Genomic DNA, 10,612 nt, shown 5'->3' on the forward strand with positions numbered 1-10,612 from the left:
AATATCTCTTCAAATCCTTCAAGATCAACACATAAATCATCTATTAAACCTTAGATTCATCATTTCAAAGGGGATTTACAAGATCTCAAGAAACCATACTCGAATAAAGGGTTTAAAGCTTGGGTATGGTGAATGTTCACAAAACCCAACTTTGCTTACCTCTAACTGTAGATCTAGAGTTGAAGATCACTTTCCCGGCGCCGGAATGGGAAGATCAAGCTTCGGCGCCGCTGAAATCCTTCCCTTCTTCCTCTTCCTTCTCTTCCCTTCTTCTTCCCTTTCTTTTCTCTCTCCTCTTTACTATCCTCACCAACGTACGGGTGACATAAATGAAAAGAAAGAAAAAACATAAAGCTATATATATAATTCCTAATTAAGTGAATAGTGCACATGGATGGGTCACTCAGGTGGGTGGGTGCACCCACCTGTCCGCCCACCTGAGGGCCAAAACTTGGGATTTTGACAGGGTTCGGGCCCCGGCACGAACCCCACCCCTGGCATACGATGTAGCATACGTATATACCTTAAAATACAGATATAATACCTGCTTTATCCGTACATGGCCTTATGGTAGGTGCATGTACACGGCTTGGGCACTCCCGTCTCTTCTGGCACTGGCTCAGACTTGTCGGGCCAGTCGGTGTTTAAGGTCACCCGTGCAATCATAGCCCATAAGGAACCCGCTCTAATTTCCTCTGGCTCGGTTCCTGCATGGTTAAACCGGTTCAACTGCGAAATCAGACCGGGTTTAAGAAGCAGGGTATTACAGCTAGGGTTTCAGGGCAAGTTTTTCCTCGCCACTGCTAGGGTGTAATCTCTCTTATGCATAGTGAATCATCTTCTTCTTCGCTCGAGGACGTAGCACACCACCTTGGTGTGTGAACCTCTTTAAATCTCTGTGTCGTACAGATCTATTGTCTCTTTATTATTCATATTTCTTGGTGTTTGATCTAACAAACTGGTATCAGAGCTCTGGGTTACTTTGATCCATGGCTTCAACGAAATACGATATTGATAGGTTTGATGGCAATATCAGCTTTAGTTTATGGCAGGTTCGAATGATGGATGTTCTCACGTAGCAGGGTTTGAAGAAAACCCACTTTATGAAGGCGAAGAAACCTGCATCTATGTCCGATGATGATTGGAGCGATTTGGATGATAAAGCCCTTTCAGCTATTCAGTTGTGTCTTTCGAATGATGTTCTACAGGAAGTGCTCTCAGAGAAGACGGCTGTAGAGTTATGGATGAAGTTAGAGAACCTTTACCTCACCAAATTCCTCACCAATAGGTTGAGATTAAAGCAACAACTGTATACCCTTTATATGGGTGAAGGTACTTCTATTAAATCCCATATATCTGAGTTTAATTCTATTGTTACTGATTTGAAAAAGGATAGATGTTAAAATAGACGATGAAGATTTGGCCCTATTATTGTTATGTTCTCTGCCTCCATCTTATAAGCATTTTAGGGATACCATGATTTATGGTAGAGAGACAATCTCTATTGAGGATGTCAAAACGAATCTGCAAAGCAAGCAGAAGATTGATGATGATTTGACAACTATCAATAAATCTAATGGTGTTGATTTGGTAGCTAGAGGGAGAACGAATGAAAGGGGTTCAGATGGAGACAAAAAGAAGGCTAGATCAAAATCTAAGCACAAGAATTTAACCTGCAATTACTATAAAAAAAAGGGGCATATTAAATCTGAATGCTATAAGCTTTTAAATAAGCAGAAGGCAGGTGGTGGTGCTCAAAATCAACAGAAAAGAGATAATTCTGCAGAAGCTAGTATTGTTGAAGATGAGAGTGAGTCTGATATGCTTTTGGTGACTGATGATAAAGTTAGATCACAGGATGAATAGATTCTTGACTCTGGTTGTTCCTACCATATGTGTCTCAATAATGAATGGTTCTTCACATACGAATCAGTTCGAGTTGGAGTTGTGTTAATGGAAAATAATGCTTCTTGTAAGACTATTGGAATGGGAACGATCAATATCAAGATGTATGATGGCATTGTCAGAACCTTGTCCAATGTCAGGCATGTCCCTGATTTGAAGAAGAATCTAATCAGTTTAGGCACTCTTGATTCAAATGGGTGCAAGTATAGAGCTGAAGGTGGAGTCATGAAGATCAGTAAGGGTGTTCTCTTATTGATGAAAGGAATCAAGGTTGGCAGTTTATGTGTGTTGCAGGGTACTACAGTCACTGGGTTTGTTGCAGCAACTTCATCATCTATGTCTGAATCAGATGTCACAAATTTATGCCACATGAGGTTAGGCCATATGAGTGAAAGAGGGATGGCATCATTAAGTAAAAGGGGCTTGTTGTGTGGTCAGAGTACAGGAGCAATGGAGTTCTGTGAGCATTGTGTGTTTGGAAAGCAGAAAAGAGTTAGTTTCAGTACTGCGATTCACATGACCAAGGGAACCTTGGACTACATTTATTCAGACCTATGGGGGCCCTCCAGGGTTGCTTCAAAGGGGGCTGGTGCAAGATACTTGCTTACTTTCATTGACGATTTCTTTAGGAAGGTTTGGGTCTATTTCTTGAAGCACAAAAATGAAGTATTTGTCACTTTCAAACAGTGGAAGAATTTACTTGAGAAGCAGACCGGAAAACAAATTAAAAGGTTGAGAACCGATAATGGCCTAGAGTTTTGTGAAGGTGACTTTAATGAGTTCTGCAAAAATGAAGGTATTGCAAGACACCATACAGTTGTTAAAACACCCCAGCAGAATGGAGTGGCAGAGCGTATGAATAGAACCTTGTTAGAAAAGGCAAGGTGTATATTATCAAATGTAGGATTGGGCAAGGAGTTCTGGGCAGAAGCAGTTAACATAGCAACCTTGTTGGTGAATCGATCTCCTTGCACAGCTATTGAGTGCAAAACTCCAGAAGTTTGGTCAGGTAAACCTGCAGACTACTCAAATTTAAAAGTATTTGGATGTCCTGCTTATGCACATGTAAATGAAGGGAAGTTGGAACCTAGGGCTAAGAAATGCATTTTTCTTGGGTATGGATCTGGAGTGAAATGATACAGGTTGTGGTGCTCTGATCCAAAGTCTCCAAAATTTCTTATTAGCAGAGATGTTACTTTTGATGAATCTGCTATGTTGCATCCTAGGAAAGAAGCTCCTATTCATTGTGATGAAGGTCAAGAAAAATCTAGAGAGAAGGTGGAGTTTGAAATTGGTGGTTCATCTTCAAACAAAGCACAATCTACTTTAGTCCAGTTGCCTACTTTTACTGAAGGAGATGATACTCAAGAGAATCAAGAAGAAGAGCGGTACAGCATTACCAAGGATAGACCAAGGAGGAATATTAGACAACCACAAAAGTATAGGCATGCTGAATTTGTTGCTTATGCATTGTCTGTTGCAGATACAATTGAAAATAGTGAGCCTGCAACATATTCTGAAGTTGTTGCTTCAATTGATTCTATAAAATGGTTGATTACCATGAATGCGGAGATGGAATCTCTTCATAAAAATCAGACTTGGGAGCTTGTGAAGCCGATAACAGGGAAGAAAATTGTTGGTTGCAAATGGGTTTTCAAGAAGAAGGAATCTGCCTCAAGTGTTGAAGATGCTAGGTACAAGGCACGTTTTGTAATACCCTACTTCTTAAACCCGGTCTAATTACATGGTTGACCCAGTTTAACCATGCAGGACCCGAACCGGAGAGAGTTAAAGTGGGTTCCTTATGGACTATAATGGCAAGGGTAACCTTAAACACCGGCTGACCCGATAAGTCCGAGCCAGTGCCAGAAGAGACGGGTGTACCCAAGCCGTGTATATGCACCTATCACAAGGCCATGTACGGATAAAGCAGGTATGTAGCCGTATTTTAGGGCGCATACGTATATTACATCTTATGCCAAGAGTGAGATTCATGCCGATGACCGAATTCTGTCAAAATCTCACTTGTTGACTAAGTTTTGGCCCTCAGGTGGGCGGACAGGTGGGCGCATCCACCCACCTGAGTGACTCACCCATGTGAATACTTAGTTATTTTAAGAAGTATATATAGCATTTATGTTTTCTTTTCTTTTCTCATTTATGACACTCGTACGTTGGTGAGAAGAGTAAAGAGGAGAGAGAAAAGAAGGGAAAGAAGAGGAAAGGAGAAGAAAAGGAAGAGGAAGAAGAGATGGATTTCAGCGGCGCCGAGGCTTGATCTTCCCATTCCGACGCCGGAAGAGTGATTTCCAACACTAGATCTATGTTTAGAGGTGAGCAAAGGCTGAGTTCCTTAAACTTTTACCATACCCAAATAAAACCCTTGATTTGGGTAGGGTTTCTTGAGATCTTGTAAATCCCCCTTGAGATGATGAATCTAAGGTTTAATAGATGATTTATGTGTTGATTTTGAAGGATTTGAAGAAGGGTTTCCACGGTTGCAAGAGCATTGGTGATTGAAAGTGATTTTAGGGTTTTGAAGGAGTTCTTGAGCAAAGAAGGTAAGATGGCTTCCCATTCCTTAAATCTAACCTAGATCTAGGTTAGAACCATCTTATGAGACCTTGAATGTGTGAAGAATGGGTTTGGAAAAGCCTCATTTGAATCCCCAAAGGTTGGAGAAAGTTTGGGAAGAAACAGCAGTTTCCCGCCAAAACTGGTGGGCCAGACCGGTGGGCCATTTGGCCCGCTTGAGAGGGCAGGACCCTCGGGCCCAACCGGTGGACCCAACCGGTGGGCTGACCGGCGGGCCACCCTCCCTACCGGTCTTAGCAAGACCCTCGGGCCCAACCGATGGGTCAGACCGATGGGTCGACTGGTGGGCCGACCTACCCGTCGGTCCAAACCGGTGGGTCTGACTAGTGGGTCAGACAGGTGGGCTGTCCGACCCACCCGAGAGGCTCTGATCGTGATTTTTACGTTCGATTGGACCCAAAATGGACGTGTGACCTTCTTTTAGGATTCTAAACATGATCTTGTCATTGGATCGTGTTAATATTGATTCCAAAGTGGTGAAATACTAACCCCACTCACTCATGATAGGTTCACCAAATCTCATGCTTCTCACATCGGATCTCACCCGTACCGAGCGTGAGTCCTTGTACACTACAACTAAGTGGGGAGAGGATGTTTGGCCTTGTTTCAAGGCATTGTTTGGCATTCATTTAATTGTATCTAGTCTAGCCATGACATCATGAAAATGCTATTTAGATTAGTCATCCTCACATTGTTATGCATAGGTGTTGTGTTATTTTCTAAATGTCAAGTGATGATATGCTTATGTGATGAATGTTGACATCATTGTGCATGATGCATTAATAGACTAGATGCCGTAGTCGGCTTGGAAACGAGTGCATTGGTGGCCCGTGGTGGCACTATGCAATCGTACTATTATCATATAGGAGCATGCGGTTTAGGATTATCACCTTCCCATGCTATGACCCTTCCCAACAGGGGTTAAGGTGTTGGATTACCATTTGGGGGGAAGCAATGGTCGCGGTTATCAGGTCATTGTGGCAGTTAGACATTATGCCCGGCTGGTCATTAGGACAGTCAGCAACCCCGGTGGTATATTTAAGAGGGCCAATCGTACTACTTTTAAATTGCTGGAGTCAGCACCTTTAATTTTTAGTCATTTACTTTATGTTGAGAGCCGGTGGTCGGTATGTTTTTAGTTTTTCGAGTACTCACGATGGGCCTTCTCCGACAGCCCTATGGGCGTATCGCGGGATGGAGTTCACGGCTCGTACCCGGAGCATACGCGCACTATGGCTGTAGTAGCACTAAACCAAATACTTAGTAATGTTGCTTAGGTGGATGTGATTTAAAGTGTATTGCATAGCATATAGTGCATATGGTTGTGAACTTGTGATTTATTGTGTGGACTGCTGTGTGGTCTATCTTTCCACTTACTGAGCTAGTGAGCTCATCCCACGTGTGCACATCTTTTAGATGATTTTGCAGGTCATCCATCTGAAGAGCACGGGGCGGGTCCCACAGTTGAGTTCCCTGAAAAGGACTGGTGGGCCCCTGAGGAGTTAGAGCACGGCACTGATTGCTCGTGCGAGAGTTGTGCTGCGGGACCGCAGTTTTAATACCGAGCTGAGCTTCACTTTTGATGCCGAGCTGGGCTCAACTTTTGATACCGAGCTGAGCTCTAAGCTTTGATACCGAGCCGAGCTGTACACTCTGATTTTTTATGATTCCTTTTGTGTACTTGATATGTGAATTGTACTCTTATTGTGTAAATATCGTGCCTTTGGACCCACATGTATTTAACTATTGTATCACAATTCGGGTATCAAGTATTATGGGAATATTCACAGGTAAACCAAGTCTTCCGCTGAACTGATGAGCTCTTTCTTAGTTGTGTGTATACTGTGGTGGAATACTGTATCAGATGATCCTGACAGGTTTGGGGTTAACCGGTGTTAACCCGGTCACTGTCCTGGTTCTGTATGAATGGGGTGTGACACGTTTGGTTGCAAAGGGCTACAGTCAAGTACAAGAAATTGATTTTAATGATGTTTTCTCACCTGTTGTTAAGCATAGTTCTATTCGTGTCCTACTTGCTTTAGTTGCTATGCATGATTTGGAGTTGGAGCAACTTGATGTGAAAACAGCATTCTTGCATGGTGAACTAGAAGAACAGATTTATATGCATCAACCTAAGGGGTTTGTTATTGAAAGTAAGGAGGACCATGTATGCTTGTTGAAGAAGTCCCTATATGGTTTAAAACAGTCTCCTAGACAGTGGTATAAAAGGTTTGATTCAGTTATGGCTAGTTTTGGATACTCAAGGTGTCAATATGACTGTTGTGTTTATTTCAGAAAGCTCTCTGATGGGTCATTCATATATTTGCTGCTTTATGTTGATGATATGTTGATTGCAACAAAAGATAGGAATGAGGTCAATAGGTTGAAGGAACAATTAAGTTCTGAATTTGAGATGAAAGATTTGGGGGCAGCAAGGAAGATCCTTGGTATGGAGATCAAGAGGGATAGAAAAGCAGGGAAGCTGTGGCTATCGCAACAAAAGTACACTGAGAAGGTATTGAATTGTTTTGGCATGAAAGATGCCAAACCTGTAACTACTCCTCTTGCATCTCATTTTAGATTTTCAACTGCTCTATCACCTAAGACAGATGAAGAGGTGGAGTACATATCACGTGTTTCATACTCTAGTGCAGTTGGCTCCGTTATGTATGCTATGGTTTGCACTCGTCCTGACATTTCACAAGCTGTCAGTGTGGTGAGCAAATATTTATCATGTCCAGGTAAAGCTCATTGGGAAGCAGTGAAGTGGATACTTAGGTACTTGAAAGGGACCTCTGGTGTTTGTTTGGAGTTTGGGAGGAATGGTGATAGTTTATCTGGTTATGTTGATTCAGATTATGTAGGTGATCTTGACAAGAGAAGGTCACATGTATTTACTCTTGGAGGAAGTACGGTTAGTTGAAAAGCTACTTTACAAGCTACAGTTGCATTATCTACCACTGAAGTAGAGTATATGGCAGTGACTGAGGCAATTAAAGAAGCTATTTGGCTTAGAGGTTTGTTGGGAGAACTCAGCATGGATCATGGGGTGACTGTTGTCCATTGTGATAGCCAGAGTGCTATTCACTTGACTAAAGATTCAATGTATCATGAGAGGACAAAGCACATTAATGTTCGGTATCATTTCATAAAAGAGATAATTGCTCAAGGTAATATTCAAGTGTTGAAGATTGGTACTGAAGACAATCCAGCTGATATGTTGACTAAGCCTTTATGTGTTGGTAAGTTCGAGCATTGCTTGAACTTACTTGGTGTTTGTTGTGTTTGAGTTCAGCCCTTCGGAGGGCTATAGGAGAAGATGAAGATATTAGCTATTTGTTTATCTGTTGGAGGAGAATTCAAGCCAAGGTGGAGATTTTTTAAGTTTGTCTCGAATTCTTGACCCGTTTTGAAGATTAACCCGATCCGATATATTTTGGTGGTGACCCGAATGAGAAATTTTCTGAGATCTGTGATGGAAGCAAAGGGCTTGGGCCGAAGCCCATCATTGATCTCGTATGGGGGTGTGGGGGCTACCCCCACGGTATGGTTCGATCGGATCGACCGCGACCCGATGGGTCGACCCACAATTTTAGAGTATATATAATGTACTGTTGCTTATTGAGAAAGTCATTGTATTCTAGGGCTTTCACGTAGCTAGGGTTTCAGGGCTAGTTTTTCCTCGCCGCTGTTAGGGTGTAATCTCTCTTCTGTATAGTGAATCATCTTCTTCTTCGCCCGAGGACGTAGTACACCACCCTGGTGTGTGAACCTCGTTAAATCTCTGTGTCGTACGGATCTATTGTCTCTTTATTATTCGGGTTTCTTCGTTTTTGATCTAACAGATGATGTTTTCGACTCCATTTCTCTCTCCCCTTTGGAACCGATCACTGAAGTGTCAACTTTCAATCTTTCCACCTTTCATGCAGACCATTTCTTTGATGTACCAGACTTGGGTGCACCCTCGAAATTTCAGTTTATGGATACCCCTCGCCTTACCTCGGTGGCCACTAAAGCCATCCATTGCACTACCACAAGACCTCTGTCCCCATCCCTGGCTCCACAGAACCTCAACTCCACTACAACTAAGCCAGATGAAATCCACTTTTTCTGGTTCCACAGATAAAAAAATATTACCATTCACTAATATAAGTTCAAGGGTGATTCTAACCTAAACAGAATCAGATGTGAATTTGCGGAGGATCTCTCTTTGCCATTTGATTCTCTACCACTCAAGAGGAAGAGGAACATTTACCACACTGGTACGAGCTAGAACGAGGTCATTGATCTTATTACAAGATCCCTGGCCAAAGCTTCGGACCCATCGGGTCTCCTGAATATGATCAAGGATGCTATTAGAGAGGAGGATGAACTGAACCCTACCCCTATCGAGTCTCAAGCCCGGATCTGTTTGACTCATGGGAAGGAACAAGCTATGGTGGCTTCAAGGAGCCGCCACTTCGGGAACGGGTAACAGTACTTTTCTCTCATCCAGATTCATTATTTATCCTGTGTGTTTTTTTCTGTGTTATATTGGGTCTTTGCATTGTGTGGTTCAAATTACACTCTCGTTATCATATGCGTTAGTTCATTCCTTGGTAGATTGCTTTCTTTGTTTTGACTTCTGTTGCACTATATTGTGTTTTTTTCTCTACTATCTGATTTTGTTCCTCTTTTATCCCTTTGGTTTATGATTTTATTGTTTCTTTGTGCTCTATCTGGTTTATTTGTGTTAATCTCTTCCTCTCTTTTTGGTCTCCCTAACTCTCTCTTGTGTGTTGTGTTCCCTGATATGCTCTCAGTTGCTTTTTTAATCTTCTAGTCTTCTGTGTTGACTTGTTGGATGCTTTTTTCGTTTTTGAGGATGGACCCTAGTTAAGAATTCGGCCAAATAATTCGTGAATTATTCGGCCGAACCAAATTTTTTCGAATTAAATAAAAAATTCTGACCGAATCTGAATTAAAAATAAAATTCGGTAAAAAACGTGCTTTTTACTAATTTGATTTTAAAACACAAATAATTTAGGTCGAATTGAATTAAACCGAATTATTCGGTCCACTTAAACAGTATTAAAAAAAAAAAAACAAAACAAAACAAGAAACAAAACGTCATTTATGAAACCCACGGTACCCACCACCAAAATAGTTTTTTTTTTTTCATCTTCTTCTCCCCCAAATTTTCGCCTCCTTCTTTCCATCTTTTTTCTCCACCTAATTCTTCTGTAACAATCATACGAATTTACTATTTGTTTCATTTCTTTCTCATAACTTCATCAGTTCATCCTAAAATAGTGGAGATATCAAGCCTTGGTGGATAATTTGAGGTTCTAGAGGACCAGGACAGATTCATATCGCCGTATCGATCAATCTTCTTTTATATTGTTGCTTTAATTTTGAAAAATTAGTGCGTCTTAGTACAATATGGGTCTTGTGAACCCAAGTAAAAGGATAGTGAAAATTTTTTGTGGTCAATTTATTTATTTGTTTCATTGTAGTTGTAATCTTGCTTTCACTGTTTTGGGGCCTAATCTATTTCATGAGTAGAAATTGGATTACAATAACCATTGCTTCCATCGCTCAATGACTAGTTTTTCATAGTTTTTTACTTTATTGTATAAAGTAATTTGCTCTTTCTAAGTATACAAATCAAGTTAATAACTTGATAAATAAAAAATATATAATAAACTATAAAAATAATATCCGAATTTTTTACCCGACTTTTTTTTTTAATCGAATAATTCTCAAATCCGAATCCGACTTCGATTTTTATTTTGTCCGTTTTTTGATCGCTTTTTTGATCGAATCTTTAAATTAACCAATCGAATTATTTTGAATAATTCTCCTCCCGAATAATTCCTGAATCTGAATTTGCTAACTATGGGAAGGACGGGTGCCTCAAATTATTGCATTGGAATGTGAGGGGTTTACATAGTAAACTAACTAAAGGATGTCTTCTATCACACTGTAAACGCTTGAATCCTGATATTGTTTTCTTATGTGAAACAAAGATTACTGATCACACCACTTTCAAAGTTCCTACTTTTTTCAACTTTTTTGACTTGTCTTGCTACCGCAATAGTCATGGTTCTCATTGGGTGTAAAGGGGGGTAGG

Source organism: Macadamia integrifolia, chromosome 11 (assembly GCF_013358625.1).
Source record: "Macadamia integrifolia cultivar HAES 741 chromosome 11, SCU_Mint_v3, whole genome shotgun sequence".
NCBI lineage: Eukaryota > Viridiplantae > Streptophyta > Magnoliopsida > Proteales > Proteaceae > Macadamia > Macadamia integrifolia.